Below are 26,043 nucleotides of genomic sequence, written 5' to 3'. Positions count from 1 at the left end.
AAGTGTCAATTCCTGTCCCCATCGGTCTGCAGCTGGCTGAGGCACTCCGGCCACTCTTCCACAGTGTAAGACTGTACCCTCTATCATGGTGCTGTGTGCTGCCAGGAAACTTTGTGCCCTGTGGATTTTCCAGCCCCTGCCCAGCTGGGCCTGGAATAGCCAGTGCTGAGATCTTGCCCACTTCCTTTCCACAAGGACACCAGCCATGTGCAGCTTCTCTCCATTTGCCTCTTTCGAGAGATGATAGTCTACCTAAAGAAAGAGGGAAAAAATTCCCTGAAGATGTGTGTGCGCCAGAGTCTGCTTCCACTCTTCTACCACCTGTATGATGAGAACCAGCGTGTGGCAAAGGTGAGGATTCCAAGCTGCCTCCTGCCCTAGTGGCTCACAGACTGCAGCTCTCCAGTGACCTCCTGCCTTTGCCTGCAGGGACACAGATCCTTGCCCCAGGCTTGTGGTACCATCTCCTGGTCTCTGCTGTTCTTTAGGCTTCTCTGGAAACCCTGCTTCAAGCGACCAAGTTTCTGAAGAAGAGGAAGTTCAAGCGACTTCTGGAGAGGGACCAGCTATGGAGATGTAGTGAGTGCCTGGTACGGATGGTTCCAAAACCCAAAACACAGCCTGAACAAACCCTCTGCTCCCAGTACCCAAGGCCTGTGGGGCTGGTAGCTGTGCCCCTGCCCACTCCTACACCCACTGCCACCAGCCTGCACCCCACATGCTGCTTCTTACTGTCGGCCTGTCAGCTCACAAACTCTTTTTCCAGACTCCTTCCCCCACAATCCAGGGTGCCAATGGAGCCCTGGCCCAGCTCTTCTTTGGCAGACTGGCATCAAGGTTCACTATGGAGTACCTCTGCTCCCTTCAGACTCTGGCACCATCCAGCTGCCGTCTGAGCAGGAGAGCCCAGTCCTAGGCACAGGGGCAAGCTGGCCAAGGCACAGAGTCTGTACCAACCCTTCCCTCCCTGCCCTTGCACTGTCTCCAGCTGGCAGAGGACAGAAAAACCACAGACGAGTACTGGCGCCAGTCCCTGGCATACCTGCAGAGCTCACAGGAGTCCATGCGAGAGGTGGCTGTCAAGTTCATCGGTGAGCCATAGCCCCAGGGCTGCTCCTGTCCCACTGCAGCTTTGCCCAGCCCTGGCTGCTGTGCTGGCAACAGGATTTAGCCCAGTGACTTTAGAACTCTGGCTCCCTGGTTCAGGGCCACAGTCCCTTGGGGCCGCTGCCACCCTCTGTTGCCCCGGGGTTTCACCGCCTTGGAAGGTCCTGGGCTCAGCCCTGCCAGGGGAGGTGGGCGTGTGGCTGGGCTGGCAGCACTGGTGTGGGGGAGCTGAGTCACTGGGGTCACAACAGGCTCTGTGTTCCCAGGCCTCCTTGGGCAGCGCATGAGGGAACGACGGCAGGAAGAGTTCCAGATCATCTGTGATGGTCAGTGAGGGCAGTGGGGTGTCAACTGGGGCTGACCAGGGAGGAGTAGAAGGAGTCAGGAAGCTTCAATTCCTGCCCCACCTTGTAAGAGGTCTGTTCCCTGCACAGACGAGGTGCAGTGCAGGCAGAGCAGAGAAAGACTTAAGGGGCATATGGGATATTTGTAGCCAGCACCTTGCAGCTGGTTCCATTAGCCCCTGCTCTCTCCTGGCCATGGGAAGAGCTGGATGGGAAGGTCCTCTTGGGTATGGCAGGAGGGCTCCCGGGGACTCAGCAGATCTGTGGTCTGACCGTGTCTGTTCTTCTGTGTTCCAGCCCTTCTAGGCATGGCAAATGACATCAGCCCCTCTGTCTCAACCCTGGCAGATCAAACACTGCACAGCCTAAGAACTGTACAAAGAAATGGATTGCCTGGCCCATTGCAGCTGCTACAAGACCAGCTGCGCAGGGTGTTTAGGAGATAACCTTCCCTCTGGGTCCATGGCTGGCCATGCTTTGCAAGCTGTGAGCAGAGCTGATCCCAGCAGCTCTGTCTGCTGGGACCACCTCAGCCTACAGGAAGGCCAAGTGGGTCCTGGCCTCTCCTGACCCACAGGACAGCTTTCTTTCATCCCAGCAAGGAAATATAAAAACTGTATTATCATATCACACAGAGAGCTTTTTATTTTGGCTGCAAGTGTCCACAGGACCTTGGGGAAGAGGAGAAAAAGAGTTTTTTGCAGCAAGCAACCCAGCTACCCAGGCAGCATGGTAGGAAAAAATGGCTGGAAGATGCTTTTTAGTCCTTTGGTTGTTCTGCTGAAGCTTCTGACAGAGCTGATGGGCATATCCCAGAACTGTGGAGAGTTCCTGGGAAATTTGTCCTTGGATATGTCTACAAATGCTCTCCCACCCATGAACTGCCGTCTTGTGTCCTGTTCATATTCTACTGCCTTGATTGTTGAGTGTCTGAGGTGCCTCTTGAGGCTGCTGTGGAGCTCCTTCACCAAGGAATGGATTGTGATACAGCATCCCTTTCTGCTTATATTTGGGCACAGGCAGAGCCTGGACCAGTCTGGCTCAAGCTTGGGCTCTTGCCAAGCAAGATTGCTAATGAGAGCAGCTCATGGTCCTCAGCTCTTTCCACCTGCTGTGACAGACAGACATGGCCATAGGGACAGAATGGAGCTGCCCTGTGGGAGCTCAGCACATCACTCCTGATGTCCAGAGCTACCGAGAGAACCCTTGGGGGGCTCGGGAGTCTTGGAATGTTGCCAAAAGCACTTGGTGGCTTGATTTTGATCCATCTAGAGATGTGCCACTGATGTATGAAGAAATGGAACCTGCGAGAATCACTCGAGTGTGAATGGTGAAGGGAAGATATCATTATAGGGTGAATCACAAATTTTGGGGTTTTGGTACAGGGGGGTTGCAGAGACAAGATGGAAGAATCAGGGTGTGCCACCAGGCTCTTCTTTCTTCTTCCTGTCTTCCATCTTCTGGAGTGGTGTTGGCATTTGGAGATTGGTCTGAGATGAGGGTGTAGTTAGTGACGAAGATGATAGGTATTGGGGATAAAAGGTAAATATGATATACGTAGTTTTTGTTATAAAAGATGCGACCGCCTTGGGGGTGGGCAGAGTGCCTTTAGCTGCCGTGCTGGTCAGATCCTTTGGGCAGAGAAAGGACTTTATAGATAAGAAATAATAAACAATTCTGAAGACCAAAAAAACCTAGCATCCAGACTCATCTTTTGAAGCCCAGCGTGCAAGAGCCATCCTGAGCGTGTGTGGGGGCAGAGACAGACAGCCAGACCCCATACTGCCCCATCTGCCAGGACACTCAGAAGGATGTGAATTTTTCTCTGCCCTGTCACCACCAGTTCTGCCTGGACTGCATCCTGCAGTGAGCAAAGAGAAATCCAGCATGCCCACTCTGCAGAAGAAGGATAGAAGCTGTCAGGTTTTCTGAGTAGGAGTAACAGGACTACATACAATTTGCTCCCCCAAACAATTGCTAGAGTCCAGCAGGGAGAGAGCCTGGCCACCTTGCTGAAAACAGCCCCCAGGACCCTGGGATGGCTGCTCCATCTTCCCCACAGGGAACACTGTCCCCAGCTGAGCAGGGGGCTGCAGGACTGGACCCTGTTGGTGGCCTCCTGCCCAAGGTATGGGCTAAATTTTTCAAAGAACAATGTCGTCTACTGTACCAAAGGTGGCTCTGGCTGCACCAGAAGCTGGAGGGAATATGCCAGGATCAGAGATGGCTGGTTAAAGGATTCATAGAGCAGCAACCTGCAAGCCCTCTGTGGGTCAATGTGGATGCCATGGGACAGGGAGAGAGAAACGGCAAGCGTTTCTCACAGCAGCTTGTGAGAAATTTTAGGGAGTTGGAAAGATGTGATAACCTGTTGACTATAAACAATTTGCAGGTGCTGTTTTTCTACCTTGTTTTTCCGTTCCTCTCAAGGACAGTGCATGAGAAAGATGTTTCTGTTAGTTAGCCAATAGAATAGAACCTTCTATAAAAACCACGTGGTCTTTTCAAAAAAAGTTCTTCTTCTCCTTTGCTACGATCCTGCCTCTTGTCTGTTCCTGCCCCGACCTCAGCGCACGAGTGACAGGTCAAGTTGCCAAAATCTTGGTGCCAGTACTGCAGCTGCTTCTCTGTAGCAGTCTGAATTGCTGCTAGCATAGTCCCGGGTAAAGAAGCAAAAATGACATTGGCATAATATCCACAGATGTTTTATTCAGCCGTGCGGTGACATCTTCAGGTGCCAGCAGGTTGTGTTGTGGTTGTATAAGTTGGACTGCTCTGTTTCCCCCTCCATTGTTATGGTTCTGCCCCCTCCTTCCTAGTTACCATAGAAATCAATGTGTCTTATCCTGAATCCCTCCCTGGTACCCTGTCACTTGACAATCCCACCCTTCCCTCTAGAAGCTTCCAGCTAGCACATCGAGTGATTGGCTCAGGGGCCGGGGCCCCTCCCTGAAGGTATTCCCGTTGGTGCATTCCCAGAGTCAATCTTTTGTACCTCACTCCCCTCTGCAATCCTATTCACTCAAAGCCTGACTCCTCACCAATTTCCTTCCCTGTTTATAAAACTGTTGTAACCCCCTTAACATTGTCTTCAGCTGTTGGCTCCCTTGGAGGTGTTGTCTCCCTGCCGGGATTCAATAAAGCCAGATTTACCCCAGCTGGAGTCCACTCTCACTACTTCTGCTGCCCATTGCTGCAAGCCACATCTCTTGACAAGGCGATTGCCTTAGCCGCTCTCCCAACCTATGGAAATCAAGATAGTGTCCCACAGCTGCTAGCAGTGCTGGTCAGCTAGCCGGGACGTCCAGGAGGGACAGTCCTTCCCAGCTTCTGCATCACCAGCACCCACACACAGAGGGTCTCACTTTCTCTCCACGGGGTCCTGGGGGCTGACCCTGGACTCGGGGCAGTGCAAAGATGAAGGCCAATCAGGGAATAGGGAAGGTGTGGCTCAGGAACACAGGAACAGAGGTAGGAATAGGGGAAGGAGCCAATGGGGTCTAACAGCTTTTTGAGGGAAGTTTCTTGTGTCTCTTTAGACTAGGGAATGCCCACCCAGCATCTCCACAATTTCCCATTTTTTATGTTATAAGAAGGCTTCTCTGAAGGATCAACAGAATCAACACAAAATGACAAAAACAATCAAAAGCACTCATAAGACAATTTTTCAAAATGCAAATAATTCTGAGTTCCCAATGTCCTAACAGACTTCTTGGAGTGTCTTAGAGCTGGCAGGAGGGATGTGGGGTTATCTGGTCCATGGCCTCCTCACTGTCATTGTGGGCCAGGGTAGCAAGGAGGCCCAGAGGCTGCTGTGCTCTGGTCCTGTCAGGGATGAGAACAACAGCTCTGTGGCCAGTGCCAGCTCCAGCTCCTGCAGCTCACAAAAGGAGACTCCTTCCAGAAGCTCCGTTGGCTGTGTTGGTGGAAGACCAACACAGCACACTGGGAGCCACCCTCCCTTGCAGCCACCCCCCACCTGCGCCCATCACTGCAGAGCAGGACCTGCCCCAGAGGACCCATGGCAAAAGGTCATGACAGTGGCAGGTCCCTCTGCCCTGGGCAGAAGTCACAGAACCTCTGCTCCTGGCTGGGACAGGGGCTGCTTACCAACAACACCCTGGTGTCCCACAAAGAGGAGGGACCCTGGGCCCCAAACTCTGCCCAGCCCTGCAAAAGGCCGCCCCACCAGCAGTGCTAGCAAGGCTCCTGCAGCCATTCAGTCAAATCAGAGGAAACAAATGTCTCTTTGTCTGACACAGTCTCTGCATGCAGCTTTCTCCCCCTTCTCCTGGTGCCTTTCCCTGACCCCACATCCTAGCACTGACCAGGAGCCCCAGAGCTGCAGGAAATGCTGTGTGAGCCATGATGAACGGATGGGTTACTGATAAAAACACTGGGGTGATGCTTTCAGAGGAGTCATGAATGGAAGACTGACTAACCTTCCAGCAAATTGTATGCCAAAAGTTTCCATTATTTAAATAATAGACTGCAAAAATTAGTAAAAAGAAAGATACAGAAAGAAATTAGATCTTCCACAGCTGCTGGCTTTTCTCAGGCTCCATGGTCTAGGTATTGCTAGACTAACTTCATTTAGGCAGAATTTTAACTGCCCTGACTTCTTGAAGACTGACCACAAGGTCTCATCTGTGGTGAGCAGTGACTAAAATTAGCTCAGCAGAAGCATCTTCAGCTGTCCAAGTGTAGCAGAAATACATATTCTCTGTGTCATGACTGTGTGGCAAGAGCAGCTGGTGTGGATTTGTCAGCTTTGCTTCATGGATTACTCCTGGGAAGGAATTGTGTGGACAGGCACAGTATGATGGCTTCTATCTCCTCTAATTACTCCAATCAGATGATGGCCAGAAATTTTAGGCAAAAAGCATCATGACAGAATAATTTACCATTTTCTCCAAACTACTCCTGTGGTTTTGATTTTCTTACTGATTAGGTTCAGTGTCTGGCCTCAAGAAATGAGCCCAGACAGAATAGGCAAACCTCAGCTTGCAAGTTAGAGTGCAAGTCTTTAATCTGCCATTTTTGCAGTATTTACAAACAACTTTTCAACGTACTTGAAAAGAAAATCCCTTAGTTCTTGCTATACCTATCCAGAACCTGGCTCCCTCCTAATCTTCTTTTGATTTGAGATCCAAGCATGATTTTTTTCTGGACAGGGAAGTAAGAACCAGCTGCAAAAACAGACTACAAGTGTGAAACTATACTGCAGGAACTGAGCTGTAGCTTGGAATTAAAGGCAAGAAGTGATGCCATGGTAAATGTGAACATTTAGTGCTGTGAACATAGGAGCCTTCTGCAATGCTCTACCAACCCACGGTTCACATTGCTACAAACTCTCTTTCTGGTGTTACAAAGAGTGTAGAAGAGCTGACTATACATTAAAAAAATAGCCAGAATGTTAATTTTTGTTAATATGGTAAACAATGAGTATCTAATAATTCAGACCTCATAGAAGTTAGTATTCAGATTTCCACTTAGTGCGTGCTGGCAGTTTTAATCTGAAGTCATCAGGTCTATACAAATCAAGTTATCCATAGGAATTAATTTGCTCCATGATCTAACTAAAAATGCCTCGTTGTCTGATAAGTTTAGTAGAAATTTGGAAAGTCAACAGTGCTTAGATTACCTTTTCATTTCTTATTTAGTGGCTATTCTGCCAGAAACCTTTCACAGACTAATCAGTTTGGATGTAATTAAAATGCCAGTACATTTCATATAGCCATTTTGGTATTAGAACAAAACCATAAGACTGCAGAGCCTTTCAAAAAATATTTTAAAATAAATTATCAAATCCACAGCCTGAGTAGGACTCAGAATAAAAACTCTACCAACCTTCAACTCCATTGGAAGATTCCCTTGTAATCCTGTGAATAAGCTCTACATTCACTTTCTGAATTGTCCATTCGTTTTGCAAGATGGAAAGTCCAGTCATGGTGGTTTTGGTTTGGTTAGGAATTGGGGGAGGGTCTTCTTCCTTCATCACTTCCATTCTGCCTTTGGGATATGGTCTACTGGCCATTGTGCAGCCCTGATATTTCTACATGAGGCAGAAAGTGCAATTGCATTTCCAGCCAAAAGCCCATGAGGAGTGGGGCAGCCAGAGCTGAGCCAGATACAGGCCAGCAGCTGTAACACTAGAGGGTTTTGGTTCCTGCCCAGCACAGCTGGTGCATCCCTTCTGTGACTGCCTCCCCTTCCCGAGTGCCCATGGATAGTAGGTGCAGGGTTCTGCAAGGGGTGTGGAACAGGGTGGGGATGTCTGCTGGCAACAGAGTGCAGCAGAGAGCAAACAGTCCAGGATGTTCCTGGAGTGTGTGACAGAACTGCTGACACAGCTGGTGACTGAGCCAGGGAGGGGTCAGCACTGCTGGACCTGCTGTTTGTGAAGAGACAAGGGCTGGTGGGTGACAGGAGGGTTGGAGGTGGCCTTGGGTTCAGTGATCACAAAATGCTTGTGTTTGATTCCCAGAGAAGGAATGAGAGATGTTGGGGAAGTGCTTACGTGCAACAATTTGTGAGTTCCTTAAGCTTTAACAGACAGTGCTTAGTCGTACATTCCCTCACACCAGTGGTTAGTGTGTGCAAGTGGATATCTTAGCCTTGAGAATAAAGACAGTGGGCCTACTGAGGAGGTAGCTGCAATTTATTCAAGGAGAAGAAGGCTCTTTACCATGGAAGGAGAATTTGAGGAATGGGATGTTCACCAGATGACCATCAGGGACCCTCAAGAGACCTCTACTCTAAATGTCAGTAGTTCTGGGGAAGTGATTTAAACATGTCAAATACTTTGTGGGAATGTTTAGCCTGTGAGTTTGAGCAAAGTAATGAATATGTCTTAGTTCCATGGATACTAACACGTGGGTGTGCATGTTTCAGGGAAGTGATCCCCCACGCACCCAGCACAGAAATAAAGTAATGCCTCTTTTCTCACACTGAGCTGGCAGTGTGGACCGGGCCCTGCTTGGTAACTTTCATTTTGGTCATTTCTATTGAAGCATAAAGAAAGGTTGAAATGAAATATTTTCCAGCTGTTTCCATCTTGTTTACCTTTTGGGGGACCAAGGTTCTGTGCCGCAGGTGTCCTGGGTGTGTGCAGAGCAATGCAGCCCCATAAACCCCTTGGTTTCCCCACAGGTTGCCATGCCTTGTTCCCAGGTGTGCCCAGCTCTGGCAGGAGAAAGAGCCTGCAGCCCAGTGGGCACCGTGCCCTGCCCAGCCGAGGCTCTCTGGCACAGAGCAGCAGCAGCACCAGCACCGTTCAACCGCTCCTGCCTTGGCTTCCCCTGGGACACAGAAGCCCCTGGAAATCAGCACTGCCAGTCGCGTTCCCAGTCTGGAGCAGCTGCTGCTGGTGGGCAGATGCTGCCAGTTTGACTGCTTCCAAAGGGGTGTCCTAGGATGACTGTTATCCCCATTTGTGTGTGTGTAATTTATGCTGGATATTATGTTCTGTGCCTTTAAGACTGGTGGAGTGAAGGTTTTGTTTTGGCCTCTTATCAGCCACTCAGCGGGACATCCAGATAGCACCAGTGCATGTTGCTGCTTTTTGCTTCTTGCCCCTGCTTTTTGCTTTTGCTCTTGCTTCTGCTTCGCTTCTGCTTTGCTTGCTCTTGCTTTCTTTCCCCCCCCCCATTAGTTAATTTAGCTAAACAATCCAAATTCCTTTCTGGACTGTTCCCCCCACCCCGTTGGACCTGCTGACTGCTCCGGACTGGGATTTGGAACACGGAGAGAGAGAGTTTACACCTTGTGACTGCAGCAGCTGCCTCAGCGCCAGAGGGACTGATAACAGAGCAAAACCCCAGGAGAGACTTTTCTGAATTTGTCATCTTTTTCGGAGCAGTGAAAGAGTGGTGTCATCCGGTATTGTTCATTTTGTGTGCTGGGGGGTGCTGTGCTTATCAATTAAACAGGTTCTTTCCACTTCTCTCCGAGGAATTCTTCCCGAACCGGCTGGGGTGAGGGGCCTTGTGGGTTTGTTTTTTGGAGAAGCCCTTTTTGGGGATTCTCTCCCAAATTTGCCATAAACCAGGACAGGGAAATAAAGGCAGAGCGGAGGAAGAGATGTACATACAGAGCAGCCCTGGGAACATGCAATAAACATGCAGATATATGGGGTGATTTGTTAGAAATTACTTCAGCTGCTATGCCAACAGTGCTTTCTCTCCTGCTTCTGTGCAATGCTGTGGGCCATTTTCTTGGTCTGCTTTCCTTTGCTTGTGTCCTATCTGAGTGCTCAGTTGGAGTACAGGCTGTAGGTGCTTGGGGCACTCTTGGAGTTACTCCTGGATCCCCTAAACAACAGGGTTTGGCCCATGAGGGGAATTTGTGCTGCTTTGTGACAGAAAACTTCCCAGGCCATTTTGTGTTTGCTGCAGGGAAGGTTGGTTATTGCTTTGCATAAATTCACAAACTGACATGCTTTGTGATGCTTTGCTTTGTGATGCTTTGCTTTGTGATGTCAGGGCATGGTTGCCATGTCATTGTGGTGACATCAGAAGGTTGCCTTGGTGCGTGGAGGGCCTCAGTGTCAGAGCAGCCCTAGAGCTTGCTTAGAGCAGGAGCATACTCCTGGTTGTGGGCATTTGTCAGTGTGCAGCTGCACACTGACAGGAGCCTTGTTCTTCTTAGTGTTGGAGTAAAGTCTGCAAACTTGCACAGCAGTGCCACAATGATTCGGCATCTTGCTGCTGCAGTTTGCACTATTTATGGCACTTTTTATTCTGTCTATTACATTACTAACCTGGCAAGTAAGTAAAGTTTCCCTTCTGCTTAGGTTAGGGTGTATCCTAACCTGGCTTTTGTATATCTTCCTGCTCTTTCTTAGTGACTGAGTTTCTGATTTTGAAACAGAAAGGGCATTAGGATGCCACTGGTTTGTCAAAGCTCCTGTAAACACATTCAGCTATAAGGAGGGTGTCTGTAGCCACAGGGGCAGCATTTTCAAGGGAACCTGCAGGGATTCTGTTCCTTACACAGGATTGTCTGTGGCAGCAGAGTACGTAATTTCTTCATTTTGTCGGATCAAGCAGGACAACCTCCAAAATGCAGACTGGGAGGCCTTCTCAGGCAGCCTTCTAAAGACTTTGTAGTTCTCCCCAGAACTAAGAGAAAGCTTCTTTTACTGTAAATTTTGTAATGAAAGGATTTGACTGTCTATTTTGACCCTTGACTGAGTGCTAAAATAGTGATTCCCTTTGCAGTGAAGTGCAAACTCTAAAGCAGTGCTGAGCCCCAGAGCGGCTGCTGTGCTGTTTCACAATAGAGCTGCCACAGCTCAGGGGGATTTTGGGAAGCTTTTCTGGGCAACGGTTTCCAGCAACTTTATGGGAATTAGTGCATGCAACTTCTTTTTTTAAAAAAGTACCTGAAAGCCAAGAGAACAAAAGCTGCTTTATCTGTTGGACAGAACAGAAGCATTGAGTGGTAAAGGACAATTTTCTTGATCATGTTTGTATTCATTTACTGGCTAAACAGGCTGAAGTGTAGGCACAACCGAGAATATTGTCCTCTTCTCTTGCTGGCTGTGTGAAAGAACTATGTCTCCTGGAGGGATGTTGAAAAAGGAAAATAGTCTCTGTTTGGGTTGACTTCTTTCGGATTCACTGGCCCAGACAGTTTTCTGACAGCATCTTGTTCATTTCCCTTGCCCACTACAGATCACATGGTCCGTGTATTCAGAGGTGCTGATCCTGAGGTGAGTGAGAAAGGAACATTTCATGTTCCTGGTGTTTAAGAATTGTGGAGCAAGCTGAGAGCCTGGCCTATGTCAGTAGAGTGTAGAGGGCCAGCTGGGTAGGCTGAAAGAAAATCCATTTCCATGTCTGCAGCAGCAATAACAAAGGCATCCCTGGCTATTTCCTAATTTTCCATTTCAGAGCTTTCAAGAAATGAAAAGCTCAGTTTTGCAGAGAGAATGTTGCTTCTTGATAACAGCCAGGGTGGAATATCTCATTCAGAACTATTAGCAATTCCATGGAATTAGCCCATTTTGATTTAGTCACAGTGACTTAGAATCCCATTGTTATCAAAGTTTCTGATTTCTCCTTAGTACAGCTGGTTGTAGAAATAGAGCTGAATAGAAAAACGTGCTGAATAGAAATAAGGTTATAAATTACAGGTGACTTTCTGTCCCTCACACTGCTGTCTGTCCACAGATCACAGAATCAACAGCAGTCTCTCCTCTGGCTCCCTCTGCTCACGGAGAGGAGGCTGAAGAGGAGGCAAATGACAAATATGAGCACAAGCCTCCAGCTGTGGCCACACCACAGCCTGAACATTCTGAGCCAGTAAGTGCCAGTTGTGCGGGGTGCTGTCTTTAGTGCAAGGCAGAGGTGCAAGTTTCTGACCAGCCAGCACTTGCTGTTGCTGGCTGAGGATGCTGAGTGCTGGAGTCCTGCCAGGACCTAGCGATTGCCCCCAGCCTGTGACAGCTGGAAAATGGGCTTTGATCTGTCATGTTTAGGCCCCAGCTTCCTAGCATTTTGATAGGGGCAAGCCTGAAGCATGAAGGCTCCCTGTTCCAAGAGCAGGGACCATGTCAAAGACACTGTGCTCAGCCATGTCAGGTACACTGTGGCATGGAGAGACCTGTTCCCCTCCACAGACTGGCCAAGAAGCTGCAGGCACAAAAGAAAATGTTGATCTGACCGCATAACCTCTTTGTGGTTCTTTGTCCCCACAAACTTCTTGGGTGTGTTTACTTGGGATTATTTCAGAGACACACAGGGGATGTAGAGTTGCTGCTTGAAGTCAGAGATTTTGGTGCCTTTGTTACCAGGTTGCTCTTTTGCCTCCTCAGGCAGAGCGGCCAGTAGCAAAGCAGATAGGTGCTCTGAGTCTGCCAGGTTTTGGTCTTTGATAAGCTGCAAGGAGATGACTGTGTTGTCCATGAAGCTGTGGGAGGCCATTCTTGTCTTGTCTAGTGTGGTAAAAGAAACAAAGTGCATAGTTCTGAACCCTTCTTCTGAGGAAAAACCCAGATGCTGCATGTGTCTGTTGATACTTTCTATCATGTAGTCTGCTTTGAAAACTGCATTTGAAAACAGCATTGGAGCCTAGAATGGGAGCAAAGCTGCAAGTCCTTGACTGCTGTCTTGTAATGCTAAAACCAGGATGTACACCTTGAAATGCTGGATGCTGTATCTGAAGTCAGATGGGCAACCTTGTGGCTGGGGAGCTGCGTGGGCCAAAGGGACGCAGGGCTGGCGATCCTGAGCAGCTGAAGATGAGGCAGCGTGCGGCCAGGTGGCCAAGCAGGCCAAGGGCATCGTGACCTGTGTCAGCAGCAGTGGGGCAGCAGGAGCAGGGCAGTGAGCCTCACCCTGTGCTGGGCAGCACTGCGGCCACAGCTGGAGTGCTGTGTGCAGCTGTGGGCCCCTGGGAAGCAGAAAGTGATGGAGCAGCTGGAGCGTGTGCAGAGGAGGCCACGGGAGCTGGGCAAGGGGCTGGAGCACAAGGCCAGTGAAGAGGCACGGAGGGAGCTTTAGCCTGGACAATGGGAGGCTCTTGAGGGACCTTCAGGCAGACTTCCATAGATCCCTACCATAGATCCATAGATCCAATGCTCACCACAAGGGCTGTTTCCTTGCTAAACATCCCCTCACTGCATCCAAGTGCTTTAGACACTGGAGTAGATAACACTTTCATATTTTTGTTTGTTTATTTGTTTGTTTGTTTGCTAGAAGGAGAAGCCTTGTGTAATTTCTCCTTCTCCAGGGAGCAAAGGAGCTTCTTCTCAAACTTTCCTGCCCTTCTCCAGCACTGGCAGAGATTCTGCTAGAATTTTAGTTTGCAAGGAGGCAGTTCTGGGAGATGCAGTAATTTTGCACAAGAACACGTAGTTTGGGGCAGGGATGTTGGTTCAGAAGGAACAGTTCTGGTACCAGAACAGCCAGTAGGGCTTTGCACATCACTTTCATGTTAACAGCTCCCGTGTCTTTTGGCAGCCCAGGGAATCAGTGTGTGTTGTGTTTGGGAATTGAGCAGGAAATCAATGCCCTTGCATTCCAGCTGGTCCTCAGAGATCAGAGGAGCTGGGAGTGGCTGGGCTGCATTTCTGATTACAGCCACTTTAGCACCATCAGTGTGGTCAAGCCAAGAGAAGAACTTGCCCCAGCACAGATGCACAAAGAGTGCAGTTCCCAGTGCAATGCTCTGGGTCTGATCACATTCCATAAGGACCTACATGCTCCAGATTCCCCAAGAGTGTGGTTTATGGAAGCAACAGGAGAGCAAGTTCAGGACTGCTGCTGATAGGTGTAGTGACAGAAAGTACAGTATTGATTCAGGGTGACCCCCACACGGCAAATAATGTGCTTTGACTCAATGATTTAGAAGATTAAACAAAAGCTTTATTAAGCTATGTTATATTACACTAATACGATATTGAAAATGTACTAAAGGGATACTATACTAAAACGATACTAAAGAAAAACTCGTGACTGTCTCCAGACAGTCACGAGACAGGTTTTATCTAATTAGCTAATCAATCTAAACAGCTATCACTAAAATCCAATTACCAATCACTTTCAGTAGACAATCACTATAACACATTCTTACATGTACTAAACAACAAGAACAGCAACTCGAGATAGGAACTGTTTTCTCTTCTTCTCTAAGTTTCTCACTACGTTCCCTAAAAAATATCCTAGGAGAGAGAAATATGCTTCTCTCTGTTTAAGGAATGTAAATACCACAGTACAGTAAAGAGAGATTATAAAAGTGAGATCTGTCTATCTATCTATCTATTTGAATCTTCCTGGCTCTGCTCCAAAGCAGCTGAAGATGCAAAGCTCACCTAAAGGCATCCCTTCAGGAGAGGAGGAGAGACAAGTTCCATTGACTGATCCTGAGCAGGCAGAGGTGTTTCCTCCTCCAGAACTGTTTTGGTTTTTTTTCCCCTCATGTTTTTTTCCTCCAGCCTTTTCTGACCTGAAGCCTCCTTTTTATCCTTTAAATTTCTGCATGTCCTAAGGGGGTGGAACTGTCCCATGCTGTAGGTGGTGTTTGGTGACTTTGCTCATATGTGCATTACGTGACACATGGTTTCCTTCACTGGCATCCCCAGGGCTGTGTAAGTGCATTCATTAATGGGGCCTTGGGAGAGTCTCTGTTAGGGCTGGTCAGAATTCTCAGTTGACAAAAGCGGGAGAAGAAACACCTCGGTTCTCCTCCATCTACTGAGGTGGCCATAGAGGCTCTCTGACCTCCACCAGAAGATCTTTGCACGCATCTCCTGAATGACCAGGGTTTCTAACAAGAGTGTAGATGTCAGGAAGGCAGGAATGCTGGTGCAGGCATGAAGAGAACATGAACTCCAGAAGTGTCTCTCACAAGGAGTGAGCTCACCCAGGAAACCACCTGCAGAGCCAGGATGGAGCTGTGCGCCAGGGCAGGGTGTCAGTCACTACTGAAGGACAAACAGGACTTGGCAGAAGCAGAGGGAGACCCTCACCAGACCCTTGAGAAATGCCACACCTTCCCTGTCAGCTGCCTGAGAGGCTGTTGGAGCTTCAGTCCCAGGTGGCCCCTGATTGTAGGGCCAGGGTCACTTTGGAATCTGTGCCTCCCTGTCACGGGCAGAGAATGACCCAGCAGAGCAGCAGCACAGTGCTTTGGGAACCTGTGAGCCCATCAGTCCTTGAGTCTTGGCCCACAAAGGTCATATGAGCTCTCTGTGCAGCTCCTTCTAGAGAAAGACCAGGAGCAGACTGCTACATCAGAGATGTCGTGCCAGACTCAGGGAGAGCTGTTCCCAGCTGGAGAACAGGAAGAGCAGCTCAGGCAGCAGGTGAAAGAGCCACAGGAGAATGGCCAGGTAAGCCTGACTGGCCAGGGGACAGAGAAAATGGCAGGAAGAGGGGCATAAACCAGAGCTCTTGGGTCTGAGGAGGCCTGGAGTCCCACAGGCACTGGAAGCACAGAGCTTTGGAATCTGCGGAGAGCAGGGCGGTTACAGTGGAAGCAGATGTGGGTAGGGAAGTGGAAAGTGGCTGAATAAATGTGATTTTGAGGCTCCAGAGGAAAAAGCTGAGCCTGATGGCAACTCCCAGTCACTTGCTCTGCATTTCTGTGTACAGAACATCAAGGCAGAGCCACAAGCAGAGCTGCCCGAAGCTCAGAGTCACGTCATGGCAGTGAAGAGGAAGAACGAAGAAGACGTGGGAACCATCCAAGAGAAGAATCTTGAACAGCACCAGGGCGATCAACAAAACCAGGTGAATGAAAGAGTGGCAGCCACTCCACTCATGAAACAGAGCTCTCTCCCTTGTTCTTTACAGAACGTTGATGAACAGATGCAGGCACCTCTGCAGGAAACAGAGGCTAGGATCAAGGCAAGGGAGAAGAGGCCAGGCGATAAAATTAAAAACATCAAAGAGAACATTAATCTCCTCCTTCAGGAGCAAAAGGCTCTAGAAAAGCAAGTGAGTGAAATAGCAAAAGCCACTCCAGTCATCAAACTGGTGGTTTCTGCCCTCCTTGCCTTTCCACTGCAGAGCAGCAGCGGGGTGGGGTGATGCCTCTAAATGCCATCCTGCTGAGGCTGTATCACGGCTGCTCTGAAGGACATGTCCTGGTCTGCTGAATCTCAGATGTTTATTTGGACACGATGACTCCTGGCTGATGGGGACAAGCCATAGTCTCTGACTGCTTTGATCTGTTTGACTTGAGGTGGAAGTGTCGCTGTCCTCCCTGGCAGCCTGCGAAGAGTTCCAGCAAATGACGGGCGACCAAGAGCCCCGAGGCTGGCATGAGGCCCAGGAACTGTACCATCCGGAGATGCTGCAGGATAAGCACGTCCCAAGGATGGTGCAGGAAAAGAGAATTCCATGGCAGGAGGTAGAACATTAGAAGGAGGAGCTGCAAATGTATCTGCTGGCCCAAGAGGGGAAAAGCAGTCCTTGGGAGGAAGTGGAGTGGTCGTTGCTGCAGTCACCGTTCAGAACAAGAAACTGGCTATGAACGCCAGTAAAACCAGCCTTTGGTTATGACCATTTGGTTTCACAAGTGGACATCCAAACCAATCCAGTTGAAGAGCTCTGCATGTGGCTGACAGCAGCTTCCTAAGGGCTTGCATTTCAGATGGGATCTCGGGGCAATCTCTGCCACACCTTCCTGATACAAACTCATTTCTTGTCTCAGATCTACACCGGCTCTGACACGGAAGGTGCTGCAGCAGCAGCAGCAGCGCCGTCTCAAGGAGCCTTTGCTCCACAGCCAAGGAAGTGGAGCCTGAGCACTTGGTTCACCTCCCACGCTGACCCAGCTGCTGCTCAGCAACAGGAGATGGAGGGTGACTGCCTGGAGCAACAGAGTACGTCTGGTGTCTTTCTTATCTGCATTGTGTGCATGTGTCAGCTTGGCTGTACCACAGGGTTCTCTTCAGTTTGGTGTCACAGAAGTGCTGGCAGTGCCCCAAGGCAGCAGGAGAGCGCTCTGGGTGTTCCTGCTGCCTCTGAGGGCAGCTTAGACTGGCTGGAGTTTGCCTGGGCTTCCCTGTCTGCCGAAAGCAGAAGTAGGGATTGTTCCTGGATCAGCAGAAGGCTGTGACTGCTTGAGTCCATTGGCACTACCCCTGCTCAGATCACTCTCTAGGAGAACATATCAAGCCCTTTGTGATTCTGCAGCATAACCCAATTAATCTGCTTCTAGCCCATAACAGCTGCCAGTGCTGTGCTATCAGATAAGACCTGGTAGGGTTGAGAAGAGCGCCCAGTTGATGCTGTGTCTACCATCACCGTTGAGATAAAAAGGGCACTGATCAGCATCTCGGTGTGTCTGATCTCAAAGCCCATTCTGTTGTGTCCTGAATGGGGGCAACAGCTTGTAAGGGTCTCAGGCTCGCTCTGGCTTCTTCCTGTCAGTGCCTATCAGTGCTCATGCTTGGGCTTTGCCAGCCTTGTTGTGCTAGCTGCCCTGCCCCTGAGGGCTGGTGGGACTGCAGAGGCTGGAGCCTTCCTTAGCTGGGAGGGTCCCGCTGCTGCCCGGCTGCTGCAGCGCAGAGCTGCCTGAGGCAGCAGCCCCTTCTCTGGGCCGGGTCTGCATCGCTTGGCCTGGACTCACGAGAGGGTCAGCATCTCTTGTGGGCAGCTGTCTGTGTCACACAGGCGTCTGAGGAGCACTGCCGTCCTCTCTGCCCATGCCCGCTGTGCCGAGTTGGGAAGATGGGGACATGTGTGGTGCCTAGAGGGCGAGTGCAGTGGGAGCGACTGATCCGCGGTGTCAGGGTGAAGAGAAGCAGCGTGGTTCTTCATGTGGGGCAGGGGCAAGGGCGTCTTTGAGCTCAGACTGCTCAGAAAGGGTGAGGGTCCTAATGCTGAAAACCCCATTGGGATTGGTTCTAGCATGAGCTGCTCTGGTTTACAAATGGAAAGGCAGTCTTTTGGCAAACTGCTGAAAGGTGAAAAAGATGGGAACACTTGGCAATATTCCTCCGGTTCTGAGCTTGGCATCTGTTCAGAGGAATTGATTCTAGATGTCAAGGTGCATTTAATCTTAGCAAGTAGGAAAGCTTTTGTTGAATCTCACAGTGTTTATTCCCAAGAAAACAAAAGCACTGTTAGGTCCAGCTCTCCTTAATGTTTCTAGATGACAGACTTACTTGCCTTGGTAGGTTCTCTCTTCTGGTCTCAGTCTCCTCTGAATGAATCTCCCTGTGCTTCCCTGTGTGTCTGCTGTCAAGAGGTTTCTCACTTCAAAGGATGCTAGAAATCAGTCTCTGTGCCAGCCACTTGTGCTGTGGACCTGTTGTTTTCTTGTTGTTGTTCCTATTCCTGTTGTTGTTAGCCAGCGGTCCCCAAAGGGAGGGCTCAGAGCCCCAGACAGTGGGGCTGCCTTTTGTATCTCCTAGAAGGCAGGATCTCTGCTTTCAAGTGAGCATCTTGCTTTTTGTTTCCCTCAGGGAGAATGGTGAAGATGGAAACTCCCATTATAAAATACACTGAACTGGAAAATATTGGCAGTGGGTGAGTCCAAGCAATGTTAATTTTACAAAACTACGCACCAGGTGTTTTGCTGGTAGAATAGCTATCAAGTGTGAAGTCAGACAAGCTGCAAATGTGGTCAGGCACTGGGCTTAGATTGTCAGTGCTGATCAGAATTTGTAAGTGTGCTCAGAAGGCATTGTCAAAGACATCTCCATGCTTCCAGTGTCCTGCAGGTCTTAGGCATTTACAGCAGAGATCTCCTGTGTGGGCTGCCTTTCACTGCAAGATCTAAACTGCTTCTCCTTTCTTTGCTGCTATTTGTTTCTAGGACTTTTGGAGATGTTTGTAGGGCACTTGACACTGCCACAGGAGAAGAGGTAAATGTCAACAGACTCTGCTGCTCTTGAGGGGCTTTCCCCTCTGGTGGGTGTGAGCTTTGGGTAGAGCTGTGCTGAAAAGGCACAAGAAGCACAGACTGGGGCCAGCCCATGAAATACATTTGGGACTTTGTCCTCCTCAGCTGCCCGAAGGAAGGCACGGAGGGCAGCGGTTCCTTTCAGAGAAGGAGGCTCTCCCTCGCTCTCCATTGCTGAAACAAAGATGGTGCCTTAGGGTACCTCACTGCTCTTTGGGTCTACAGCTTCAGAGTCCTGAATCTCATTTCTGGCTGCCAGCAAATACCTCTGAAAGTTACTGGTAGCTCCCTAGCCACCTGCAGTGCTGCACTTGGGAACTGCACGTAGGGAGAGATCTGCAAGGCGTCCCTAAAAGCCCTAAGCCCTGCCCATAGCCCAAGATGTATCCACAGAGTATTAAGGCACGGATTATTTCTTTTGAATCCCATACCTACCAGCAGAGAGTGTGGTTAGAGCTTTGTGGGTGATAGTTGAGACATAATTGTTACCAAATGGACACGGCAAAACGTCCGTGGCCCCACGTGTCCTGTAACTGCCCCCAAGGAGCAGAGAAATGGGCTGTTGGAACATCTGTTCCCATTCCAATGTCTAATCACAGGGCAGTTGGCACAGTTTGGCTGTGTCATTCCAAAATCACTCGCTCCATGTGAGAAATTGTTCTCATGCCACCAGCTTTTAATGTTACTGATTTACAACATCATTTTAGGTGGCCATAAAGAAAATAAATCTTCAAGGACTGATCAGAAAGGAAGTAACCTTTAATGAACTCATGGTCATGAAAATTAATAAGCACCAAAACATTGTGAATTATTTAAAGAGGTGAGTGGTTGTTGTTTTATCCCAGCAATGTTTGTTTACATGCTGCAAGCATGCAAAGTTAAAAACCCACTTTGGTCACTGGCAGAAAATAGAGCTGGTAATTATTGGTTAATTATTATTTCTCTGCTTATCTCCGGTGGATGGGAAGAGAGTGCATTTTGTCTGCATTAATCTACCATGGCAAATGCAGTGTGAAAATTTTTCAAAAATCTGGATAAGCCCTATTTTACTAATTCAATACCCTGTAAGTTCACTGCCTCCACATTTTTTTGAGGCTTGATTTTTTTCAAATTTTTCTCAGCACCTTTCAAGTTCTGAAAAACCATCCTAGAGAGGATTTCCCTTGGATTGTTGTGCCTTTTCAATTACTGTGCCTGCCAGGACAACTAGGTGTTTATTTCCAGTAATAGCATGTGGGACAGGTTTTTTATCTGGGCTGTTACTAAACTGCACTTTTCACTTGCTGGCCATCTAAGACATCTTCTTTTTCACAGCTGTGCCTTTCTCTTTGAGACTGCACAGATTGCAAACAATGCACAGCCAAGAGGCAATGTCTATTCCTTTGATTCTGTCCTAGTCACAAAGGCACCCAGAAACAACCGTTGCTTTTTCCAAACAGCAACCTAGCCATGCATGTTTATCTCCACACCCTTGTTTCCTTTTTTCAGCTACCTTGTGGATAAACAACTCTGGCTGGTGATGGAGTACATGGACGGAGGCACTCTGAGCGATGTCATCGACGAGACTCCCATGTCTGAAAGACAGATTGCAACCGTCAGTCGGGAGGTCAGGGATTCCACCTGTGCTTCGGAGGGCTTGGGCAGGATTGTCTGGGAAACAGGGGCTTGAAAAGAGAGTGATTTCCTGTGCCAAGCTTTGTTTCTCAGTTGCTGGTATGCTATGGGCAGCAAAAATATCTCAAGTGAAAGGCCTGACAGTGTCCCTGCACTCAGTGTACTCTGTTCCTATACTCTCACCTTCTTCTGTTTTGTATTCTCTCTCTCTCTCTCTTGTATTTGTATTTGCTGTTCTCCACCTTGCCTCTCTAGACATTTATCTCAAGGCTGTCTGCACTGTATTTCTTGCCTGTAAAAGCAAAGCTGCTGGTGGCAGGATTTGAAACTAATGGCAAAGAAAAAGAGACTCATTTCTCACAGTCCTTAACTGAAAAGGATAGTACTCACACAAAACAGTGTTTGCTTCAGGAAGGTGACTGATGTGATACTTCCAAGTCTGTGCTGATTCCAGCAAGAAAACCTTTGTCATGCAGCCTCCAACCCAAAAGTGATCCGCTTCACACCAAAGGGAGGGACTTTTTCTTTCTTGGCAAACCCTTGTTTGGAAAGAGCACATCCACTGCAGCAGGAGTCATCCTGGCTGGTTTGCAGGGGACGGTCAACAACAGCAGGTGCTGTTGCTCTTTCAAAAGCTGACACGCCTTTCCTCTGAAAGGTCCTGCTCTGCAAGTGTTGGAGCAGCAAGCTCTTCCTCTCAGAACACTCTGTGTTCTGCCATTACTCTCCATTTCCCTGGGGAAAGGGAATCTTTTAGAGCTGTTTCCTTTCTTGTGTGATGAAATCACATCACTTATTTTTGCCCTCCTGTTTTTGTTTTCTCTCTCAGTGCCTGCAAGGACTGGATTTTCTTCACTCGAACCACGTGATCCACCGAGATTTGAAGAGCTGCAACATCCTTCTCAGAACCAACGGCTCTGTCAAGCTGGGTCAGTATATTCTTGCTCAGGTGCAGCATTCCAGGGATGTGGGCTGTGGGGCTGCTCTGAGTACCTGCCAGCTCCCCAAAAATGGTGCTGGTGGCAATGCAGGGACCCCTGCTTTGAGCCGATGACACAGTTGCAATGTGCACAGGGGTATGACAAGGAACCACAAGAAGTCAAGAGTGGTGTTGCTCTCTGTGTGTCCCTTCCAGAGGGAGGGAGTTACAAGTCTAAAGCTTCAGAAAAATAAAGGCCACTGCTGGAGGTAGTGTAAAAAATGAGGGGGTTTTTTGAAGTGGCCAATTCCATATTTTCTTGGCTAAAGCCCGGAGGAAAGAGAGCAGGGATTGATTTCCAGCCGATGACACAGTGCATTCTTAGCCTGAGAGGGGGGAATTCTCTTGCTTGGTTTCCTAATTGGAGCTGGCTTTCATGTTTTCTTGTTTTCTCCACAGCTGACTTTGACCTCTTTACTCAGCTCACCCCTGAGCAGAGCAGGCAGAGCTCTGTGGCCAGCACTCCTGGGTGGATGGCTCCTGAAGTGCTGACAGGTCAACCATATGGCCCCAAAGTGGACATATGGGCTTTTGGAATCGTGGGCATCGAAATGGTGGAACGAGACGCTCCTTACTGGAATGCCACTTCTGTCTTGGTAAGGTACAAATACTCACTGATCCCGCTGTCTTTCTCACCTGTCCCATGTTCTGTGTTCCACTGGACAAAATCCCATTGCCATCTTCTGGCACCACTTCCACCAAGGTCCCCTTCTTAAAATGTCCCTGCAGTACATCAGCATCTGCTCTACTTTTGGTTGCGTCAGAATGGAAGTGGCAGTTCAGAAACCTAACCAGTTCAGAAACGTAACTAGTTCAGAAATGTAACCAGTTCAGAAACTTGCCATTTTGGCCTCCAGCCATGCCTGACATTTCTCATTTGCTTTTTGAACCCTGTTGGAGGTCTGTCTCTGAAGGACAAGAATTTTCAGTGGAACGGTTTGATGTGTGATAAATATCCTTCAAAATGGAGATTGAATCTTCCTAGTTTCAACTTTATAGAAAAAGAAAAAAAAAAGAAAAAAAAGAACATGACTTGGAAGATGAAAAGGAAGTGAAAATGGAAAAGAAAAAAAGAAAGAGAAAAAGGGAAAAAAAGAGGAAAAGGAAGAGAGAAAAAGAAAAAGAAAAAGGGAAAGGAAAAGAAAAAGAAAAAAGAAAAAGAAAAAAACAAAAGAAAAAGAAAAAGGAGAAAAAATCACCAAAGCAATGCCCAAGCAGTTCTGCTTGCTTTCCCCTTTATTAACCACAGCACATCAATTTTCCTCCATACTGTAGCATCTTTTCCAAATCCTGTTGATCTTGGAAACTTTTAGGCTTTCAAGTCATCAGTACATTGTTCAGTCCTGTGTGTTGGTGGCTGGATTAGTTTAGGATGTGTTTCTCTCTGACTGCACTTAGAATTGTACGCCAAACCCATGGCTGTTTCTTGGTTCTTTAACAAGTTGATGAGCTTGCAGCCAGGTGCCTGGGCTGGGATCCAACGCGAGCAGTGGACGCCGGTGCTGTGTTCCTTTACCACAGGAGCAGAGCCATCCATGGCCTGCACAGTTCTAATGACAGTGAGGACTCCAGCTCCCCACCATGTGCAGTGGCTGAGCACAGCTGCAGAGGGATAGGATAAAACCCCCTGTGTGACCTCTGGTGGTGTGGGAAAAGTGAAGGAAATTTTCCTCTGGCTTGAAGAAGAAAGTAACAAAGTCTCTTTGGTCACCATCTATTTCAGTGCCACCAGCACAGAGCCATTACTATTGTGGCAGGCATTTTCATGGAGTCTCCCAGGCCTCTTTCCAATGTTATTTCTGTCTATTTTAGATGGATTCTGCATCTGCATTTTTTTCAAGAGGAGAAAAAAAAAAAAACTTGATGATTTTTGTTTTATGGCAGCTGTGCTAAAAGGACCAAGCACTGCAGATTCCTTTCATATAATAATCCTTGGAAATAGTAGAGATAGAGCAAAATCCCTCTTCCAAAAAGCCTGTCAGGCTGGTGTGAATCCTCAGAGAAACAAAACATGGTTTTGGTGATGTAGTTCCCACTTACTAAGTCTGTCAATGAAATCAGCTGCCAAGGCAAGAAGTGCTGAATGTTCGAAAAGCTGCGGCTCCATTGGGGTTTGGGTTTTTGGCTGGTAAAGGAAAGTCATCTCTGGGTCTCTGCCAGGGCAGAAACTGCCACTGCAGAGTGGAGTTTCACCAGTGGGATCTGGGAGAGCAGTTGCAGATGGTAAAGAAGCAGGTGGAGCCTGGTGTTTCCTTTTTCCTCAGCCTGAACTTGTGATAGCCATACAAGGGACACCAAAACTGCAGCAGCCCAACCTATTTTCACCTTGCCTGCGTGACTTCCTGAGCTGCTGCCTGCTTACAGACGAGGCACGGCGCTGGTCTGCCAAGGAGCTCCTGCAGGTAAAATGTGAAGGGGCTGCAGGAGAAACAGGGTCTGAGGGATGGGCTCCTGTTCCACTGAAGTGCAAGGCATCAGATGAGCCCCCTTCCTCCTCACCTCCACTCCTGGTTCTCTTCAAATGAAAACAGTGAGGAATCCTAGACTGGGCTGGGCTGGCAGGGCCCTGTAAAGGTCCTCTGGTGCAAGTGTCCTGCAATGAGCAAAGACATCTTTACAGAGATCCGGTTGCTCAGAGCCCCTTCCCACCTGCCCTGGAATGTTTGCCCCATCCCTGCCCAGGGATGGGGCACCTACCAGCTCTAAGGGCAACCTGTGCCAGGGTTCCACCATGCTCCAAGTAAAAAAGATCTTCCTTAGACCTAATCTGACTCAATCCCCATTATATATTATAAATACTATCCCATGTCCTGTTGCAACTGACCCTGTTAAAAAAGGTGTCTCCTACTTCCTGAGAATCCCCTTTGAAATACTGGAATGTAACAATGAAGTCTTCCTGGGGCCTGTTCTCCTCCAGGCTGAGTAACTCCAGGTGTCTCAGCCTGTCCTCAGAGGAGAGGTGCTCTGTCACCCTCCTTGTAATCTCGTGGGTGTTCAGTTTTATCTAATTGCAGAAGAATTGAAGTAGAGCAATGCAGGGTACAGAGACATGAAATGATGGTGGGGGAACCCAAGGAAGCCAGTCCCAGCTGAGGGGTCAGAGATTTGGCTGTGGGCAGGAGGGGCTGTGGGGGGCTCACTGTGAGCCTCTGAGGGGCCCTGGTTTGTGCCCCCAGCCCACCCTTAGAGGTTTCTGGCACGCAAACAGGGACAGCTGGGAGGGACTTGTGCCAGCCCCATCTGCTGCCTGGCACGCTCAAGCAGATGGGAACTGCCCCAGGGTTCCTGCCAGGTTGTGTGGCAGAGAGGGAACTGCAGGACCCAGTGCCACTGGGCTGGCCCTGATGGGAAGGAAGGTGCCATCCAGCACAGGAGGGGCGGGCATAGAAAGGCAGACACTGCTTTCTGTCCCTGTGGAAATCAGCACAGTGCCTGTCTTTCAAAGACAGGGACCAATGTGAGGCTTTGGAGTTTCCTGAAAAGAAGAAATGCCAGGGACAGAAAGCATCATTTCTAGAGCACTGGCAGGGCAAAAAGCAAGATGAAGACACCTGGATAAATGGATGAGTGGGATTCTGGGCCAGGTTTGCCTGTGATGGCAAGGTCCTGCACATAAAGATGGAAGTCCCATTGGTCCTCTTCCTGGATCCTTCTAGGAGCCAGAGGAATCCTGTGAAGCACTGAGCTCAGAAAGTCATGGTTCATTGGTTTGTGTTGATGGTTTTTTTTTTTTTCCATTTGGGCAGCATCCATTTGTAACGTTTGCTGAGCCTGCATCCAGCCTGGTGCCACTAATTGTTTCAGTGAAGAAGAGGAAGGAGAGAAGAATGTGACAATCACATCAGGACCATTTATTCCTCAACCATCTTAGAGTAGGATTGTAGGTTAGGACTAAGGTTAGGGTTAGGGTTAGTGTTAGATTGTCTAATAGGACTGCAGAGTAGGATTGGAATTGAATAAAGTTTCTGAATAAAGTTTCTAAACCATAACTCACCTTGAAGATTCCCTTCCTTCTCACTCTGCGAATAAGTTCGAGAATTGCTTCTGAATTGTCTGTTGTTTCTTAAAGGTGGAAAGTGACACGGTGTCTTTGGCACGGTGTGAAAGTGGGGAAGGATCTTCTTCACTCATCCTCTCCAGACCACACTGCCTTTGGAATATGGCCCACTGGTCTGTTTTTTGGCCAGCACTGGTACTTCGATTTGGGGCAGAAGGGGCGATGGCATTTGCAGGCAGAACCAAAGGAAAAATGGGGCAGCCCAACCACGCTGTGCAGCTGCAGGCATTGAGCTGGGACTCGAGAGCATTTGGGTTCCTGCTACTTGGATTTGTATCCCCAAATGCCATCTCTTTGGTGGAAGGAGAGCCTTGCTAAAGTGAGAAAGCAGAAAGATCAGGGAGGGTGCTCGGGAAGGTCTCCTGTGGTGCAGAGCTGTCAGCGCCTGTCAGGTGCGAGCGGGCCCGGCCTTGCCCGGGGCGAAGCCCCAGCAGAGCCCCGGCCGAGGCCGGAGCAGCCTGAGCCTCGGCAGAGGCAGGCTGGAAGGAGGCCCAGGTAGCTGCAAGGGGCGGCAGCCGGGCCCTGGGTGCCTCTTCCTGGGAGCAGGCGAATCCTCGGCTCTCAGAGCCCGGCTGGCAGCT

General features: G+C 48.9%; 1 pseudogene; it reads left to right on the top strand.

The window, feature by feature from the left end:
• Nucleotides 1-240: 240 nt before the first annotated feature.
• LOC132322439 (uncharacterized) lies at nucleotides 241-25,387 on the top strand (annotated as a pseudogene).
• The last annotated feature ends 656 nt before the right edge of the window (nucleotides 25,388-26,043 follow it).

This window comes from Haemorhous mexicanus, chromosome Z, assembly GCF_027477595.1.
Source record: "Haemorhous mexicanus isolate bHaeMex1 chromosome Z, bHaeMex1.pri, whole genome shotgun sequence".
NCBI classification, from domain to species: domain Eukaryota; kingdom Metazoa; phylum Chordata; class Aves; order Passeriformes; family Fringillidae; genus Haemorhous; species Haemorhous mexicanus.
The sequence above is the reverse complement of the archived record's forward strand: the minus strand, read 5'-3'. Positions and strand labels throughout refer to the sequence as shown.